A 20,779-nucleotide genomic window follows, 5' to 3' on the forward strand; every position below is an offset into this window, starting at 1 on the left:
GGGACCATCAAGGACTAGCTAGGATTAAGGGTGAACTGGAAATAAATTAGCTTTCCCGAAGACTGAAGACCAGCTCTGAATAATCAATCTTACCTCCTTATTGGAATAAGGTGATCTGTCTTCAGTCTAGCTGGGGTCAGGCAAACTTGCCCTTAAGTCTCTCCTGGTGAACACACCTTCCCTTTCCCCAGCCACATTTCTCAAACTCAACTCTGATCTTAGTAAACACATCGCGGGAGAATGCTGATGCAGCAGAGTGAAGTCCAGGACAAATGAACATTGCATAACCTAGGATTCAGGTAGAGTGGTCCTCTGTCTTCTCCTCTTCCCTGGGACATTTATAAATGTACTAATCTACCTCATCTCTTTTACCTTGCTTCTTGGCATATGTTTTAAATCTATCTACTATTCTGTGACCCCTGCTAGGCTGGCTTCAGTTTTTCTTTTGAAGCCACTACTCCATTTGCTCCCCCAAAGAATTCCATCAAATTTAACATTAACAATCATTTGCTCCAAGTTTTCGTTTGAGAGCACTTGAGAGTAAAACGAGTATTTGTGTTTCATGTAGTTTCTTAATTATTATTATTATTATTATTTTTTTTTTTTTGAGGCAGGGTCTCACTCCGGTTGCCCAGGCTGGAGTGTAGTGGTACGATCTCGGCTCACTGCAGCCTCATCGTCAACCCCGGGCTCAGGTGATTCTCCCACCTCAGCCTCCCCAGTAGCTGGGACTTCAGGCGCCCGTCACCACCCCCGGCTAATTTTTGTATTTTTAGTAGAGACGGGGTTTCGCCATGTTGCCCAGGCTAGTCTCAAACTCCTGGCCTCAAGTATTCCACCGGCCTAGGCCTCCCAAGGTGCTGGGATTACAGGTGTGAGCCACTGCACCCGGCACTTAACTATTTTTGATACTACTCATACATTATCAAGCAAAGGGGATGGGACATAACTAAAAAAGGAATGTCCAGAAGCTTCTTGCATTCATGCTGCATGTGAGCCCTTTAGACACGAGGCGCTGACCTACTAATTTTGTAATACTCCCTCAGTCTTCAATCATTCCATCATTCATTCCATCAACGCGTATTAGTTACCTACTTTGTTAGAAGCTATACAGAGGTGAACATCGATCCGCCCTGGAAGAGCTTAGCAAAGACAGGTTTGCACATATAACTTTCTCCAACCTTTGTTATGGTCTGCAAACCTCCTTCTTAGCGAGACCCTCTCCTCTCCCCGATCCCCGACTCTTCGCAGGCTGGGCGAGAATCGCTAGGAACGTGCGGCGAGAGAGCGTTACAAGACTACGTCTCCCGGCAGCCTCTGCGGCAAGCGCCGGAGGGGCGCGCGTAGGCGCTCGGGCCGGCCCCCGCACGCAGGCGCACTGCGAACGCCGGCAGAGCTGAGTCTTGCTGCTCGGTGCGCGGCGGCGGAGAGCGAGGCCTGCTGAGCACCGCCGAGGCGCGGGCCAGCTCTTCGAGGTTGTGCGCGGGGAGCGGCACGGCGGGCGGGCGAGCGAGGGCTCACTTCAGCGGTGGCACCGGGATCGGTTGCCTTGAGCCTGGTGAGTGCGGGGGCTTTGCGGCCCCGGCCCCTCCCCCTCCCGCCGGCAGATCCGGGCAGTCCGGGAGGGACTCGGGAGAGGCCCTGGGGCGAGGGCGGGCGCCGGCCGTTCCTCGAGCCGCGGTGCCTGGGCCCGGACGCTCGGCCCGCGTCCGTGCGTCACGGGCCCTGCTGTCCTAACGGCCGCGCGGCCGGCGGAGGAGGGGGTGGGGGTGGGGAGCCCTGGTGTGATCGCCATCGGGAACGCCGGTCGAGGCGGGGCGGGGCGGCGTGGCGCGGCGGCAGGGCTGTAAGCGGCGCCGGGGACTGCGGAGTGCCGAGGCAGCGGGCGGAGAGGAGGCGAGCGCGGAGCCTGCGCCGCGGCCGGGCGGCGGGCGGGAGGCGGGGGTGGGCCGTGCAGAGCGCTCTGACAGAGGCAGGAAGGAGCAGGGGTGGCGTGTAAAATTTCTAACCCTGGCAAGAAGGGACCGTCTTGGGAATTCACAAGTTACAGCCCGGGTCGGAGCCGGCGGCCCGGAGGGAGGTAGGGGAAGCGGGGCGGGGGCGCGGGGAGGTGGAGACGACCGGCTGCAGTTTACAGATGTCATAACAACAGGGGCCTGTAGCGGCTGATTGGGGGTGTGGTAATTACAGGAATGACAGAACTTGGTCTGCACACCGCGTGTTAAAGTGGCGATGCGAGGGAAACAGCTAGGTATCAGATTAAGCTCACAACTGGAGGATAAAACTGAAGGATGACTGGAGTCAAGGGAGTCGTCATGAAGTAATGTTTTTAGGATTGGGTCGTGTTCCACTTTTAAGTGAAAGCGTTCAAAATATTTCGTTTTTAAGGTTTCAACTCGGAACAAACGATTGCCGAATTTTTGTGTTTTAAAGAGATGGGGTCTCGCTATGTTGCCCAGGCTGTACTCCCAACTCCTGAGCTCAAACTGGCCTCCTGCCTTGGCCTCCCAAGTAGCTGGGACTAGTCTCGGGCAACCACACCCAGCAATGCAGAGTATTTTTTTTTTCTGAAACGGGTACTGTCAAGTAATATTAACTTGAATTTCACCGTTTTTTCTTAAATAAACGGTTGCTTAAAAATCTCTATTAGTAGATAAGGTGATTTCCCCCCTCCTGTTTTTTTTTTCTTAAGAGATGGAGTCTAGCTTTGTTTCCCTGGCTGATCTGGAACTCCTGGCCTCAAGGCATCCCCCCCATTACCTGGAACTACAGGCGGGTGCCACCAACAAGGCTCATTCTCGACACTGTTTTTTTCTTAACTAGCTTTTGCATTTGTAATATTTTGAAAGCAGTCCACAAGTTATTTTTCCCTCCTTTTTAAAGATTAAAGAGATGAAAATTTAATTTTTCAAAGGAAAGTAAGAATGAGTACTGTTGTATTTTTACTGAAATAATATATTCCTGGAAGGCACTGTTTTATGGATAGATGAGATGTAAGAGAAAGTAAAGGAATTAACATTTATTGAGTTCTTTTTCAGGTATTGTGTTAAATGCTTTATATATATATTAAAAACATTTAAATCTGAAATATCTGTTAATTTTTCTATTTTACAGATGAAAGCATTGACAATCAAATGTTAAGTAACTTACCTGAGGTCTTCTAGCTCTTATTGAGAACAACCTTAGAACCCAAAGTTACTGCCATTTAAATTATTTCTCTCCTTTCATACTTTTTCGTTGTGTTTTCTTTATTTAATCCGTTCAATCAGCGAATACTTATAGAGTGATCTTCTAGATTTGGAGGGATATAGTCGCGATCAAAACTCACTATCACTGTTCTCATGGAATTTATAGTGTAGCGGGGAAAGCTAATATTACAAATATTGACTGCATAACATTTTATCAGTTATAGTTGAGTAGCAACTGTAAAGCACTCTACTAAATAGTAAAGGCAGTTGAAATGGAAGCAGACAACATAAGCCTTGAGGAATTTACAGTCCTGTAGGGCAACAAAACATACATTTATAAAAACCTAGAATAAACTAAATGGGAAAGGTATCACCTGAAATCACTGTTCTTGCATTATGTTATTTTTTTATTTTATTATTTTTTGGGGGGGGTGTGGGGGACTTGCTCTGTTGCCCAGGCTGGAGTGCAGTGATGCGATCTGGGCTCCCTGCAGGCTCCCTGCAATCTCCGCCTCCTTGGTTCAAGCAGTTCTCCTGCCTGAGACTGCTGGGACTACAGGCGCATACGGCCACACCCGGCTAATTTTTTGTATTTTAGTATAGATGGGGTTTCACCGTCTTGCCCAAGCTGGTCTCGAACGCCTGAGCTCACGCGGTCCGCCCTCCTCGGCCTTCTGAAGTGCTAGGATTACACGCATGAGCCACTGCGCCCAGCTGCATTATGTTACTTTATAAAGTGGTTCTCATAGAAGTTTCTTCACAGAACTATGATTTAATATACATCTTATCTAGAACTGATACATACCAAAAGGGGCCATGAAAAACATTTTCTTCATTTATATCTAATGAAGAAATTTCTAATTTATTTATTGGTTCCTATAAAATACAGACCTTGGAGACAAATTCTTCCTAAGACCCCAGTATTAAGCTTTTTTTTTTTTTTTTTAAACAGATGACTGGTTTTATTAGATTGTTTTGTAAGCCATCCTGTTTCTCCATACTTTTGACTGTCAGGAGGCTCAGAGCTGTGTTCAATTTTTATAATTTTCTTTAGTCTCAACTATGTTAAAAATTATTTTACACGTAATCTGGAATTGCTGTCAGTTGTTTCCTGGATTATTTTCTTCTCTGTTGCTCTCGATGGTCCTTTTCCCTTTACATTTGAGAATAGGATTATATCCTATTGTTTTCATCTTCAGTGTTTTAGCAGTGTTTGTTGAATTAATGATAAAATAGAGTTTTAATGATTTATGAAGTCTGTGCTTTTAAGTCTGCCAGATTGTTTTTAGATGTATGAATACTGTGTATAAAATCAATTAAGACCTTTGATTGGTCTTGCAAGTAAAGATGACTGACCTAGTGATAAAAGATAACGCCTTGTTTTGTTTTAAGGTATCTTTGTACTTTGCATGGTGTTATGAATTTAGCCATAATACGGAAGAAAACATTGGAAGTGGTGAATAGTTAATTAGCTGATTTGGGCTGATTTCTCTCTTTTGCTGTGGTAAGCAGGAGATGGCCTCAGGCCAACTGGAGACCAGATAGGGCCAGCATTAGAAAATTTTGAGGTTGTACATTGGAAGAGTAGGGATGAAGACTATGGGAATGTACGTTTCTTTCTTTTTTTTTTAAGATGTTACAAATCTACAAAACAGAACATGAAAAAATGGTTCTGTCCAAGTGCTGTAGACTAATTGGGACAGTTCTTGAAAGCAGGCAGTAATCCAGAATGTGGATAATGGGGATAATCTCCTTCATATAACAACAGTAATGCTGCCCTTCATATACAAAGATAAGTCTGCTTACTCATCATGATTGATTTTCTAGTGTGAGGAGGGATATGTGCTGAGTTGTCCATGAGTCCCTATATAGTCTGTGAGCAGTGAGGCAGCTTGGGGTCAGAATAGGCGTTTGCAGCTAAGGAACAGAAAGACCTGCCGAAAATACTATCTGTTGATGGGTCAGGTTCTGCATCAGTTGCTTTCACTTAATTGTTCTTGCAAAACCATTTTGAGGTGGTGATTACGTGTGCAAGGTGATTGGGTAACTTGCCTTACTTCACAAAGTAGTGGAGTTGGGATTCAAGTAGGGCTGTTTGTACTGTGTTCACATTGATCGTTAAAGATTGGTTTTAGCCGTTCAGTCTCTTTGGCAAAACAAACTAGATGTAGTTTGTTTAACACCATGAAATAATACTGAAAATATAACCATCGTGAGATTGTTCAAGTTCCTTGTTTTGTCAACATTAAAAAAATAAAAATTTAAAATTAGAATACCTGAAAAAGCAGCTGTTCCTTGTCTCAGCCTCTGCACTTGAGAAGCTACCATTTTCTTTCTCCTATTTCTTATGTTTGCTTTCATATTTACAAATACAGTGACTTGCTTTTACTGCTATTTCATGATACAGCAATTATAGATATTATTGGCTTCTAAGATGATCCTTAGTGTTTCACATATATATTCACCTCACCTGTCACATGCACACACTGACTCTACCATCCTCCAAATATAGTTACAGGTGTTTATTAAACCAATATTTAGTGTTTACAATATTATAACTATATAAATGTTCACAGCTGACCCATGTAGAGTACTATGATATCATTTCTTCTCTTGATAAATTTTTGTTTTTCTAGAAGTTAGTATTTTTTGTTGTTTGCTTCATTTTGTGAGACAGCTAACCTAGAACCTCTTAATGCAATTAGGACTAGTTACTTTCTAGTCCTATTTCATAGTTGTTTTCCTGGAACTTCTCTTTTCATCATCCTTAAAATTATTTGCCCTCTCTAGTACTGGTTCCCGTTTACTGTTTCCTGTATTTTCTTTTTTGGTTTACTTACTTCCTTGGAGTATGTTTTTTAGTAGCTTTCTGAGAAAGGATACATGGAAAACAAAAACTTTTCTGACATCTTACATGACTGAAAAAAATTTTTATTCTGACTTCGCATTTGATCAATAATTTGGGTATAAAATTCTGAGCTGAAGGTAACTTTTACTTCAAGTTTGCAAGTCGTAGTTCTGTTGTTTTCTTTCTTCCAGGGTTACTGTTGAAATCGAAAGCCAATCTGATTCTTCATTTGTATGTGATCTTCCCTTACTGACCCCCAATCTCTACAAGTTTTTAGGATATTTTTAACCCTTGAAATTCCGTGATGATATGTCTAGGTATGGGTCTTTTTTTGTTTAAGGGCATTCCATGGACCTTTATAAGCTGGGAGTTCTTGTCCTTTAGTTCTGGGAAGTTTTCATTATTATTTTGGACGTTAGGTAAAAACAATTTTAGAATGAATTATGCTTCTCAGTTCTTGTCACACATCAGGTCATACAGGTCCTTTAAATTTTTCTCTTAAACTTCTGAGCCTTACTTCTGTTACCTCTTCCTATGACATTGTGGTTGGTAGATTCCTTGATTGTATATGAAACTGATAGGTGACAAAGTGCTAACAACCCTCACTCTAAGCGCCTCCTCCGCCTCAGCGTCCACTCTGGCGGTGCTTGAGGGGCCCTTCAGCCTGCCGCGGCACCGTGGGAGCCCCTCTCTGGGCTGGCTGAGGCCGGAGCCTCCTCCCTCTGCTTGGGGATAGGTGTGGAGGGAGAGGCGCCGGCGGGAACCGGGGCTGCGCGGGCGGGAACCGGTCCTGTGCGCTGCGCTGGCGGGCCAGTGTGAGTTCCGGCGGGCGCGGGCTCGGCGGGCGCGGGCTCGGCGGGCCCCGCACACGGAGCGGCCGGCCGGCATCGCCGGCCCAGGGCAGTGAGGGGCTTAGCACCCGGGCCAGCAGCTGCAGTGGTTGTGCCGGGTCCCCCAGCAGTGCCGGCCTGCCGGCGCTGCACTCAAATTCTCGCCAGGTTTGGCTGTTTCCCGGCGACGCAGGGCTCGGAAACTGCAGTCCCCCCGTGTCTGAGCTTCTCCCACTGCGGTGGGCTCCCGCGCGGGCTGAGCCTCCCGGACGTGTGCCGTCCCCTGCTCCGTGGCGCCGGGTCCCATCGACAGCCCAGGGGCTGAAGAGTGCAGGCGTGGCTGGGGACTGGCGGGCAGCTCCGCCTGCAGCCCTGATGCAGGATCCACTGGGTGAAGCCAGCTGGGCTCCTGAACTGGACGGGGACTTGGAGAACTTTTATATCTAGCCGGAGGATCGTATGTGCAGCAATCGGCACAGGGTTCTAGCTCAGGGTTCGTGAATACACCAATTGGTACTCTGTATCTAGCTAACCTAGTGGAGACTTGGAGGACTAGTGCTCTGTGACGCTGTGTCTAGCTCAAGGATTATAAATGCACCAATCAGCACTCTGTGTCTAGCTCAAGGTTTGTAAACGCACCAATTGGTACTCTGTATCTAGCTAACTAGCACTCTGTGACTCTGTGTCTAGCTCAAGGATTGTAAACGTACCAATCAGCACTCTGTCAAAACGGACCAATCAGCTCTCTGTAAAGTGGATCAATCAAGAGGAAGTGGGTGGGGCCAGATAAGGGACTAAAAGCAGGCTGCCCGAGGCAGGCAGTGGCAACCCCCTTGGGTCACCTTCCATTTTGTGGAAGTTTTGTTCTTTCGTTTTTTGTGGTAAGTTTTACTGCTGCTTACTATTTGGGTCCACGCTGCCGTTATGAGCTGTAACACTCGCTGCGAAGGTCTGCGGCTTCACTCCTGAAGCTAGCGAGACCACGAACCCACCGGGAAAAACCAACAACTCCAGACGCGCGCTGGCTTTGAGAGCTGTAACGGTTACCACGAAGGTCTGCAGCTTCACTCGTGACAGGGAGACCAAGAACCCACCAGAAGGAAGAAGCTCCAGACATATCTGAACGTCTGAAGGAACAAACTCCGGACATACCATCTTTAAGAACTTTAACACTCACTGCGAGGGTCTGCGGCTTCATTTTTGAAGTCAGTGAGACCAAGAACCCACCAGTTCCGGACACAAAACATTGTGAAATATGTAGTCGAGGTTTGTGTGTTTAGGTATTGTGATATAGACTTGCAAAGGTCTTTTTCTTAGTGCTTGAGAGTTCTTTTTTGCCCACATCTTTGCCGTTACTTGGTTTTATCTTTCTTTCTTTCTTTTTTTTTTTGGATACAGAGTCTTGCTCAGTCGCCCAGGTGGGATGGTATGGTGTGATCTTGGCTCACCACAACCTTCTCCTGGGCTTAAGCCATTCTCCTGACTCAGCCTCACAAGTAGCTGGGATGACAGGGGCCCGCTACCTTGCCTGGCTAATTTTTGTATTTTTAGTAGAGATGGGGTTTCACCAGTTTGCCAGGCTGGTCTTGAACTCCTGACCTCAGGCGATTTGCCCGCCTTGGCTTCCCAAAGTGCTGGGATTCTAAGCATGAGCTACTGTGTCCCGCTGCTTTCTATTTTTTGTCAGTCTGATGGGTATAAAAGTGGAATCTCAGCTGGGCACCATGGTGTGTGCCTGTAATCTCAGTTACTAAGACTGACATGGGAGGATCCCTTAAGTTGGAGGGGCAGGGGAAATAGTATCTTTTTGTTTCAGTTTACATTTTCTGATTACTATTGAATTTGAGCATCTCTTGGATCCATTTTGATTGTTATTTTTGATAATTAGTTGTTTCGTTGTTTGTTTTTACTTTGCGTTTCCTTTTTGATTTGCAGAAGTTCCTTGTGGAGATTAGATTTGAATAGTCTGTTGATATCACACTTGGAAAATATCTTCTCTAAGTCTGTCCTCCTTCCTGTTAATTTTGTCCGTAGTGACTCTCATTGAACAGAGTCAAAATTTTGATGCTTTGTTTCTTTGATAGTCTTATCCTTATCAACTTTGTGTTCTTTTTTTGGAATTGGTGTTTTTTGAATATTGGAACTCTTAGGTTCTAATTTTCTCTCCCCTGCCCCCTATTTTCCATCCCTTAGTCTTTTTTGTTCTGTTTTTTTGAGAGATTTCCTCAGTATTATCTTCTAAGCCTTCTGTTGAATTTTAACTTCCATCCATATTTTAAATTTCATAGATCTCATTATAATTTTTTTTTTTTTTGAGATGGAGTCTCATTTTGTCCCCCAGGCTGGAGTGCAGTGGCGTGATCTCGGCTCACTGCAACCTCTGTCTCCCCAGTTCAAGTGATCTCCTGCCTCAGCCTCCTGAGTAGCTGGGGTTACAGGTACCCACCAACACATCTGGCTAGTTTTTGTATTTTTAGTAGAGAGGGGGTTTCACCATGTTGACCTGGCTGGTCTTGAACTCCTGACCTCAAGTGATCCACCCTTCTCGGCCTCCCAAAGTGCGTCCAGCCTTTCATTCTTATTTTATAGTGTATTATGTGGTGTTTCATAGATGCTGTACTCTTTGGTGATATTAATGATAGTTTTAAAAATTTTGTTACCATTTTTGTCTTTTGCTACCAATTTTGAGACTTTCCCCAGATATCTGGTAGTCTTGTGGCTGTCCATTCATATTTAAGAATGAAGGGCCAAAAACTAAATTAGAAGCTCTAAAAGTGTGGCTTCTTGAAGGATGGAGAGAGTAGGCCTTTTTTTGTGTATGTGTGCGGGGGGTGGAGGGCTTATATACTCATAGGTTTGTTTCTCTTGGGCTAGTCAGTTTCCCTGAGAGTCTCCAGTCTCTTGCCAGGAGAATGTGTATCTGGCTGCAATGTTTTGAGAAGTCATTTTAGAAAAGGAGCTTGGGTTTTTACTGTTGTGCTCATGTAATTCTGTTTTCAATAAGGCACCTCACCCCCACCCTCACCTCTCACCTGCATTGGAGCATCCATTTTAAGGGATTACTGAAGGATGGTTGTCTGGTTGTGAAGAGTGGAGGAGGAAATCTGGGCATGTGATGACTGTTTTGTAGACTTTCAATGAACCTTCTGATTTTGAGCCCAACTCCTCACTACCTTAAGGAGGAATAGTACCTGGGTGATCTGTTTGAAGCCTCCTGTTTGTGGGTAGATAGTGTGAATCAGCTTGTTTCTTATTGACTTCTTTGTCTGCAGGTTAGGCTTCAGAGTTTTCCACTTTGCTAGTGACCTATAATTTGTCTATTTTATGGCTTCTTTTAGGTTTTGACATCATCTCTGATTCTGTCCTTACGTATTCTCTGTATGCTGTGGTTCTGGTTTATTTATTTGAAAAATATGTTTCTTTATAATTTTAGTATTCTACCATGTCCACCATTTTATTTCTTTACATAAACTCTTTGCTTTCTGACCTGTTCATTCTTTCCATAGCATTTGAATGACCACCGTGTGCCCATCATTGATGATTCAAATTGAATTTCTGGCTTTCAGTTGTTAATATGATTTGGGAAGAAAAGCGCATTCTATATGTGCTAATTCCTAATTTGAAATTTGAAAGCCCTCATAAGTGTCCGCAAAATAGATACATTACAGTGGTTATTAAATTCAGTAATGGATATGAATTGAATGAAGGCAAGTTTTTGCAATTAAATTTTTTACTACTGAGAGAATGAGCCCTTTATTTCATCTTCTGGAAAGATTTGTCTTTTTTTTTTTAACCCCCCCCAAAAAAAATCATTCAACTTTTAGATAAGAGATAATTTTTCTCCTTCATAAAGACCTTAAAAATCAGAACTTCTGATGAAATAACAGCATACTGAGTTGAGAAAATACTACCGAAAAGTACAGAAATTGTGTTTTAGGTAGGTTGATGACCTTTATCATAGTAAAAATATGCTTTCAGCTCTACTTTTTGAAAGTTTATTGTATAATTAGTATATTGCTTAGCATAGAAAATTTAGAAGATAAAATATTTCCATATACAAATTTTATATGCTGATATCTTTTTTTCTTTTCTTTTCTTTTCTTTTTCTTTCTTTTTTTTTTTTTTTTGAGATGGAGTCTTGCTCTGTCGCCCAGGCTGGAGTACAATGGGGCATGGGCCATCTCAGCTCATTGCAAACTCCACCTTCTGGGTTCAAGTGATTCTCCTGCCTCAACCTCCTGAGTAGCTGGAATTGCAAACGCCTGCCACCATGCCTGGCTAATTTTTGTATTTTTAGTAGAGATGGAGTTCTGCCATGTTGGCCAGGCTGGTCTTGAACTCCTGGACCTCATGTGATCTGCCTGTCTTGGCCTCCCAAAGTGCTGGGATTACAGGCATGAGCCACTGTGCCCAGCTATATTTTGATTTCTTAAGTCATGAAATACTTTTTGAAAGTATAGAGAATAATGTAGGTTGGGTTTTTGTTCCCAGCATTCAGATTTTTCATGTTAGTGTTCTGTTTTCTCAATGTATTGTGAACGTTTCCTTTAACCAGGCCCTCATACTGGAACTTTTAGGTTGTTTACCATCTTTCACTAGAATAATCACACTGCAGTGAACAGTCTTGCTCGTTTTATTTCCTTTATGTACATACCAGAAGTGGAATTACTGAATTCAGGGTTTGAGTTCTCCAAGTCCTTGACAAATATTTTCCTTTAAGTGTTTTGATATTGAGAATGTCTTTGGAGAACTTCCCAGCTTGGGAATCTATAGATACTGGGAGTTGGGGGGTCAGAATTTGGGTCAAAGGTTATGATAAACCTCTCAAAGGAAAACATTTGAAACTGGGCTGTGAAAAAAAAATACCTATTGCCGTTGGATTATTGGTTAGAGCTATAAGATGAGGCCAGAAATGAACACCTATGAATCATATGTCTGCCACATTGACTTCTCACAGGAAAGGCTTTATTGCAGGGTTTTTCAAACTTTCCTTTCATTGAACATTGAAATGCTGTTAATAAAAATAAAGCTACTCCTTAATTATCTTGTAGGAAAAGAATGGGTAGGATATTTCAAATTTTAATTTTCTTCTCTAATTTCTATTGAAATCTTAAACAGAACTACTACCGTTTGACTAGAAGCTGTTAACGTGAATAATTTATATTTTCAAATGAACTGAACACTTTATACTTACACTCACACTTATTTAAATTCATAACTTTTTTGTAGTCATACTTTCTTGTAGTTTTGGTTTTTAATAATAAATGCATATCATATACTTTCTAGTAAAATTATGCCTTTTTTATATGGTAGAATTAAGTGTATTAGCATTTCAAGTTGTTCCACAAGAGTATTAAGGATTTTAAATATTCAGAACATTTAGAATGTGTTTGAGATTTACTGATTAGGTGAGCTGACTCAGTGCACTGAATATATAACATCTTGAATATAATGAAAATATAAACTCACTGTTTTGGATTTAGATTGGTGGAGAATGGCATTGAATGAATCCAGACAAAAGGATCTTGCAGGACCAAGAAGTTTAGACTTCATTTAAGAAGTGGTTAAAAACACTGTAGTTCCTTATCCATTGAAGTAATACAGTGAAAAGGGTATTGAGATTAATCTGAGGGCTGGGCCGGGCGTGGTGGCTCAAGCCTGTAATCCCAGCACTTTGGGAGGCCGAGACGGGTGGATCACGAGGTCAGGAGATCGAGACCATCCTGGCTAACACGGTGAAACCCCGTCTCTACTAAAAAATACAAAAAAAAAAACTAGCCGGGCGAAGTGGCGGGCGCCTGTAGTCCCAGCTACTTGGGAGGCTGAGGCCGGAGAATGGCGTGAACCCGGGAGGCGGAGCTTGCAGTGAGCTGAGATCCGGCCACTGCACTCCAGCCTGGGCGACAGAGCATGACTCCGTCTCAAAAAAAAAAAAAAAAAAAAAAAAAAAAAAATCTGAGGGCTGTGTGAAGGATGAATTGAGAAGCAAAGAGTCTGAGGTTAAGAATGCTGGTTTAGAGCTGTTGTAGTTACCTAGGTGTCAGTTGACACAGACTTGAGCCAGGCTGGTGGCAGTGGGAATAGATAGGATCAGATAAAATCAAAGACTTTGGATAGAATAAGCAAAGTTTGATAATTGAGTAAGTGAACATGAAGGAGAAAGTGGGAGATCTCTTTTTGAAAGAATAGAGTGTGTTTCTATTTCACCACCAGTATTGCATCTTGTTTTTAAGTTTATTGCTTCTTTGGCTTTATTTCTCTAGAAAACAAGAGGAAGTTTAGGTGTAATGGCTTTAATTTTGAAGGCTTCTGATTCCTCAGAGGGTACTTTGAAAAGTAATTGACGGTAACTTACAGTTTTTAATTAGTAGCTTAGGTGATAACACCTAAAAATACTTGCTTAGGATAAACTAATTTTCTCAGACAATTACTTTGTTATTCCTCTTATCACAGACATAGAAATTTATTTCCTTTTTTTCCTGTCAAAGCTGTCTTCAGTCCAACTTCAGCCTTCATTTTCAACTGTGTTTTACATTGTTTTAAAAATAAAACTTGTGCTCTACTATAGTGATTTTCAACTGCAGATGCATATCAGAATTCGCTGGGTTTTTTTTTTTTTGCTGTTCTTTTTTTTTTTTTTGAGACATGCGGTGGTACAATCCTGGCTCACTGCAACTTCTGCCTCCCAGGTTCAAGGCATACTCGTGCCTCATCCTCCCAAGTAGTTGGAATCACAGGTGCATACCACCACACTGGCTAATTTTTGTATTTTTCGTAGAGGCAGGGTTTCACCATGTTGGCCATGCTGGTCTCGAATCCTGACCTCAAGCCTGCCCCTTGGCCTCCCAAAGTGATGTTATTACTAGTGTGAGCCACTGTGCCCGGCCCACTTGGGGATCCTAAAAGGAAGAAAAACCCAGAGGTGTCTGCTTCAGACACATTGATTAGACTCTTTAAGAGGGACATTTGAGGTGTGTGTTTAAAAAATTCTCGGCCGGGCATGGTGGCTTATGCCTGTAATCCCAGAACTTTGGGAGGCCGAGGCGGGCAAATCACGAGGTCAGGAGATCGAGACCATCCTGGCTAACACGGTGAAACCCTGTCTCTACTAAAAATACAAAAAATTAGCCGGGCGTGGTGGCGGGCGCCTGTAGTCCCAGCTACTCAGGAGGCTGAGGCAGGAGAATGGCATGAACCCGGGAGGCAGAGCTTGCAGTGAGCTGAGATTGTGCCACTGCACTCCAGCCTGGGTGACAGAGTGAGACTCCATCTCAAAAAAAAAAAAAAAAAAAAAAAATTCTCTGCCAACAGAACAAATGTAATCCCCTCTCCATCCTAAGAGGGGACAACCAGTCTCATTTATGGATACTGGTGAGGAGATATTTATGTTTTAAAAATATCTCTCTCTCTCACCCAAAGTCTAAATACATCCATTGAAGTAATACAGTGAAAGGAGTGAAACTTAAAAATCTCCTCACCAGTATTCATAAATGAGATTGGTTGTCCCCCTTAGGGTGGGGAATCTAAATACACACATACATGCGCACGCGCGTGTGCAAACACACACACAATTTCTTAGAGCGGTTTTGGGTTCATAGCAAAATTGAATGGAAAGTACAGGGTTTCTGTCAACCCCTTGCCCCACATGAATGTAGACTCCCCCACCATCAGCATTGCACAAGCTCCAGAATGGCTCATTTGTTACAAGTAATGCTGTAGACTGAATGTTTATGTCCCCTCACAATTAATATGTTGAACCCAGTCTCCAGTATGGTAGTGTTTGAAGATGAGGCCTTTGGGTGATGATAATGGAGCCCTCATGAATGTAATTAGCGCCCTTTCACGAGATCCCAGAGAGTTCCTTAGCCCCTTCTGCTATGTGAATACACAGTGGAAAAAATGGTCATCTATGAACCAAGAGGTGGGCCCTCACCAGATACTGAATCAGCCAGGATCTTGATTTGGACTTTCCAGCCTCCAGAACTATGAGGAATAAATTTCTATTGTTTATAAGACACCCAGTTGTTGGTGTTTTGTTAGCAACCTGAACAGGCTAAAACAATTGATGAACCAACATTGGCACATCATCCTCACCCTAAGTTCATGGTTTACATTATGGTTCATTCTTAATGTTGTACATTCTTTGGGTTTTGACAAATGTGTAATAGCCTGCATTAGCTACTATTGTATCCTATGGAATAGTTTTCCTGCCCTAAAATTCTTCTGTGTTCCACCTATTCATCCTGCCTTCCCCCAAACACCGGGCAGCCACTGGATTTTTTGTTTGTTTCTGGTTTTACCTCTTCCAGAATGTCATATAATTGGAATCATAGCCGTGTTTTTTTTCAAACAGCTCTCAATGTGGCAAATACAAAAAATAGAATTGGAAAAGGGTAATATACACCATCACCAAGTGTGTTTATCCAAAGAAACAGGATCATTTGGTATTAGGAGGTCTATTAATATAATTCACCATGTTTAATAGTTCAAAAGAGAAAAATAATGACCATTTTAATAACTCCCAAGTATAAACTATACAAGGGCTACACAGTGGGAAGTATGCTTTTACATGTTGTTCTTCACCTTATGAGGTATCATTATCTCCATTGTACTGATGAGGAAACAGGCTCACAGAAGTCTACTATCTTCTGTATGTCATTGTTCTGCGAAGCAAATTTGAACACGGGACTTGTGGAAGGCTAGGCTTCGTTCAACTTGCTGCCTATGACATTTTAATAAAAAAGCAGATGAATATTTAATTTTTGTGTAACATTTGTTTCCTTTTAGATTTTTGAAAAAGGTTGAAATCATTTCAAAGTACAAAAACGTTTTAGAAGTGCATGAGACTTTCTTATGCCTTCATTGACATTTCTCAGTTGTTCGTTTCATCTTTTGCCTTATTTATCATTTATTCTTTATATATATATATATATATATGCATGCTTCCAACGCTGGCTTTAATTGCTTACCCTTACAGCTCCACATTGAATACAGACTTCTAAGTTACTTCCTTAAGACTAATTTTAGGTTTTTGGTCTTGTTAGACTTTACTGTTGGCTTTTTCCTTTATTTGACCTGAAACTGAAACTTATGAATCTTTTTTTTTTGTTTTGAGATGGGATTTTGCTCAGTGGTGTGATCTTGGCTCACTGCAGCCTTGGCCTCCCAGGCTCAAGTGATACTCCCACCTCAGCCTCCCAAGTAGCTGGGACCACAGGTGCCTGCCACCATGCTTAATTTTTTTGTATTTTTTGTGGAGACAGGGTCACTACAAAACTAGTCCGCTCAAGTGATCCTCCCACCTTGGCCTCCCAAAGTGCTGGGAATACAGGTGGGAGCTACCATGTCCCACCCGGATTTTGAATTTGAGTCATCATTGCAACACTGCTATTATTGTGCCATATTGTGATATTTCATAGCTAAAATGCTGCGTGCTTCAGGAAACCAGCATTCTTTATATCATTTTTCAGCAGCTTTAAATATGATTCCCTTGGAATTATTCACAAGTTCTCATCTGTATTACACCCACCTTTTAGTCTGATAAAGTTTCTGCCAAGTTTCCATTGGGTAGATATATTAGTCTGTTCAGGCTACCATAACAAAATACTGCAGACTGGGTGGCTTAAGCAGAAATTTATTTTCTCACAGTTCTGAAGGCTAGAATTCAAGATCAAGGTGCCAAAAGAGTTGATTTCTGGGGACTCTCTTGCTTGTAGACAGCTGCATTCTTGTCTGCTTGTACAGTCTTTCTCTGTATCTCCCAGAGAAGTCTCTAGTGTCTCATTCTCTTATAACGATACCAGTCTTACCAGGGTAGGACTCTCATGACCTCCTTTAACTCTGCCTCCTAAAAAGTGCTATAACTAAATACAAGTCACACTGGTGGTTAGGGTGTCAACATAAGAGTTTTGGGGGGACGACACAATTCAGTCCATGTCAGTAGATCACTGGGTGTGTAATGAGACCTGCGTTCATATCCTAGCTCTATCTTTATTAAGTGTGTAACCCCGGCCAAGTCACTCTGAGCCTTCTGATTGCTTACCTGTAAAAGGTGAGAATGATAATTTTTGCCATAAAGGTTTGTTAAGAGATCCAAGTAAAATAGAAGATGTGATAGCATGTTATGAATTAGTGATTCTCAACCCAGGTTTGCATCAAAATCATCATCATGTAAGTAAGTATGTAGCTTTTAGCATAATAAAGAGCACTGCTGACCCACTACCCGGTAAACTCAGGGTAAAGTGTTTCAAAAACAACCATGGAAAGCCTCTGGAAATGGTCCTAGGACATACGCAGTAAATGAATGAGAGAAGCAAAAACTGACAGAAACAGAATTCAATAATAAGAGTTGGAGGCTTTAGTACCCCACTTTCAATAGAGGACAGAACAACTTGGTGGAAGGTCAAGAAGGAATCAGTACAATAAACCCACTAGACCTAACAGACATGTATGGACCACACTACCAGCCAGCAAGTCAAAAATATGTATTTTCAAATGGAAATATGTATATCTTGGAAATATGTATTTTCCAGGATAGGAAGTGTTACGTGTGCATTTTGCGTTTTACTGGGCTACAAAACAAGCTAGATAAATGTAAAAGGATTAAATTGATACAAATCATGTTCTTTGATCACAATGGAAAGAAATTAGAAATCAGTAACAGTGGCCGGGCGCGGTGGCTCACGCCTGTAATCCCAGCACTTTGGGAGGCCGAGGCGGGCGGATCACAAGGTCAGGAGATCGAGACCATGGTGAAACCCTGTCTCTACTAAAAATAGAAAAAATTAGCCGGGCGCAGTGGCGGGCTCCTGTAGTCCCAGCTACTCGGGAGGCTGAGGCAGGAGAATGGTGTGAACCCGGGAGGCGGAGCTTGCAGTGAGCCGAGATTGCGCCACTGCACTCCAGCCTGGGCAACAGAGCAAGACTCCGTCTCAAAAAAAAAAAAAAAAAAAAGAAATCAGTAACAGTAAGGTATTTGAGAAACTCACAAATATGTGTAAGTTAAAGAACATACTCCTAAATAACTGGTGGGTCCATGGAGAAATCAAAAAGGAAATCAGAAAACACTTTGGGATAAATGAAAATGAAGACATCATGTAGGAATACTTAGGGATACAGCTAAAGCAGTGCTTAAAAGGAAACTTAGTCGTGAATGCCCTTATTAAAAAGAAAGGAGGCTGGGTGTGGTGGCTCACACCTGTAATCCCAGCACTTCGGGAGGCGGAGGTGAGTGGATTACTTGAGGTCAGGAGTTTGAGACCAGCCTGGCCAACATCGTGAAACCTCATCTCTACTAAAAATACAAAAATTAGCTGGGTGTGGTGGCAGGTGCCTGTAGTCCTAGCTACTTGGAAGGCTGAGGCAGGAGAATCACTTGAACCTGGGAGGCAGAGGTTGCAGTGAGCCAAGATCATGCCACTGCCCTCCAGCCTGGGCAATAGAGTGAGACTCTGTCTCAAAAAAAAAAAAAAAAAAAAAAGAAAGATCTCAAATCAGTAACTTAACTTCCACTTTAAGTGACTGAGGTAAGAAGAACAGAGCAAGCAGGAAGAAGCAAATAAAGAGTAGAGTGAAAATTAATGACACAGAGAATAGGAAAACAATAGAGAGCATTAAAGATGAATAAAATTGACAAATTTTAGCTAGATTGAGAAAAAACTCAACATTTTTCAGATTACCTAGGCACAGTGGCACATGCTTGTAATCCCAGCACTTTGGGAGACCGAGACAGGAGGATCACTTGAGCTCAGGAGTTTGAGACCAGTTTCCCACGTGCTGAGACCCCATCTCTATCCCCCCAACGCCCCCCCCCCAGTAAATAATAATAATTTGGGCAAGTGCCTGTAGTCCCAGATACTTGGGAGGCTGAGGTGGGAGGATTGCTTGAGTCAGGAAGTTGACGCTACGGTGAGCCATGATTGTGCCACTGCGCTCTCCAGCCTGGGCAACAGAGTGAGAGAGTGTCTGGGGGGGGAAAAACTAGAAATGAAAGAGGGGACATCACTAGTGACCTTATAAAAATTAATAAGATTATAAAGAAATACTATTAACAGTTGTGGCCAGGCATGGTAGCTCATGCTTATAATCCCAGGACTTTGGGAGGCTGAGGCGGGTGGGTCTTCTGAGGTCAGGAGTTTGAGTCCAGCCTGGCCAACATGGTAAAACCCTGTCTCTATTAAAAATTCAAAAATTAGCCAGGCGTGGTGGTACATGCCTGTAATCCTAGCTACTCTGAGGCTGAGGCAGGAGAAGGGCTTGAACCTGAGGTACAGAGGTTGCAGTGAGCCGAGATGGCGCCACTGTATTCCAGCCTGGGCAACAGAGTGAGACTCTGTCTCAAAAAAACAAAAAAACAGTTGTATCCAAGTAAATTAAATGGCTTAGATGAAGTGCACACATTTTTGGAAAGACAAAAACTACCAAAACTGACTCAATAAGGAACAGACCATGTGAATAGACCTGTAACATGTGAAGACATTGAATTAGTAGTCACAGAACTGCCTGCAAAGAAAAAGCCTACGCCCATATGGCTTTACTGCTGAATTTTACCAAATATTTAAAGAAATAAAGAATATAATTCTTCACAAAATCTTCCTGGGGAATACTTTCCAACTCATTTTATGAAGCCAGTATCACTCTGATATCAAAGCCAGACAAATATATCACAAGAAAATATAAACCCATCTTTTTTTTTTTTTTTTAAGAGACAGGGTTTCACTATCACCCAGGATGGAGTACAGTGGTGTGATCATGACTCACTGCAGCCTGGAACTCCTGGGCTCAAGCCATCCTGCTGCCTCAGCCTCCTGAGTACCTGGGACTACAGGTGCACACCACCAGCCTGTCTGATTTTTGTTTTTTAATTTTTTTGTAGAGATGGAGTCCATGTTCCCCAATCTGGTCTTGAACTCCTGGTTTCAAGTGATACTTCTGCCTTGACCTCCCAAAATGCTAGAATTATAGACATGAGCCACTGTACCTGGCCCTTGTGTGTTTAAAAAAAAACCAAAAAACAAAAAAAAAAAACACACATTTTAATTTCAGTAGGCACAGAAAAAGCATTTGACAAAATCTGACACTCTTTATTGATAAAACAGTCAACTGAGAATAAGAGGGAACTTCTCAGCCCGATAAAAGTGCATTCACAGAAAATCCAAAGGTAACATCATACTTAATGTAAAAGACTGCTTTCATTCTAAGGTCTAGCATAAGACAGGGATGTCTGCTCTATTTCTATTCAACATTGTATTGGAGACTCTAGCCAGGGTAGTTAGACAAGAAAAAGAAATAAAAGACATCAAAATTGGAAAGGGAGAAGTAAAGCTATCTGTTTGTAGATGACATGATGTGTATCAGATAAAGCATTAGCAACAATTAAATAAGCAGGATTGTAGAATACAAGATCAATATACAAAAATCAATCATATTTTTCTAGATTTGTGATGAACAATCTGAGAATTAAAACAATTTCATTTCCATTGGCATAAAATTAAATACTTAGGAATGAATTTAACAAAAGTATAAAACATACTCTGAAAGCTACATTATAGACAGAAATTAAGATCTAAATAGAACTCCTATCTTAAATAAGTGGAAGATTTAACATTAAGGTGCTGGTATTTCCCAAATTGATCTACAGATTCAGTGCAGTCTCCTATCAGAATCATAGCTGACTTCTTCATAGAAATTGACAAACTGATTCTAAAGTTCATATGGAATTGCAAGGGATCAATAATAGCCAAAACAATCTTGAAAAAAGAACCAAAAAAGTAAGAAGACTCACATTTTTCGAGTTCAAAACTTACTTTGAAGCAATGGTAACCAAGACAGTGTGGGGCTGGCACAGGGATACACATAGAGATCAGTGGAATAGAATTGAATGTCAAGAAATTAAACCACATATATGTATATAG

General features: G+C 42.2%; 2 protein-coding genes across 3 annotated transcripts in view; both read left to right on the top strand.

Moving 5' to 3' along the window:
* Positions 1 to 20,779, top strand: part of KPNA1 (karyopherin subunit alpha 1) — a 335,799-nt gene that overhangs the window by 243,400 nt on the left and 71,620 nt on the right. Inside the window, exon 2 of one of the 2 annotated variants that reach the window (XM_050781846.1) lies at positions 1,378 to 1,558. The gene's annotated coding sequence lies outside the window, so the exon portion shown is untranslated. Of the gene's footprint in view, positions 1 to 1,375; positions 1,559 to 20,779 lie in introns of those variants that run through there. The other variant, XM_050781845.1, reaches the window with a different exon arrangement.
* The window catches only part of MIX23 (mitochondrial matrix import factor 23), a 304,832-nt gene that overhangs the window by 147,157 nt on the left and 136,896 nt on the right, over positions 1 to 20,779 (top strand). The gene's annotated exons all lie outside the window — the stretch shown is intronic.

This window comes from Macaca thibetana, chromosome 2 (genome assembly GCF_024542745.1).
Source record: "Macaca thibetana thibetana isolate TM-01 chromosome 2, ASM2454274v1, whole genome shotgun sequence".
Classification (NCBI taxonomy): Eukaryota; Metazoa; Chordata; class Mammalia; order Primates; family Cercopithecidae; genus Macaca; species Macaca thibetana.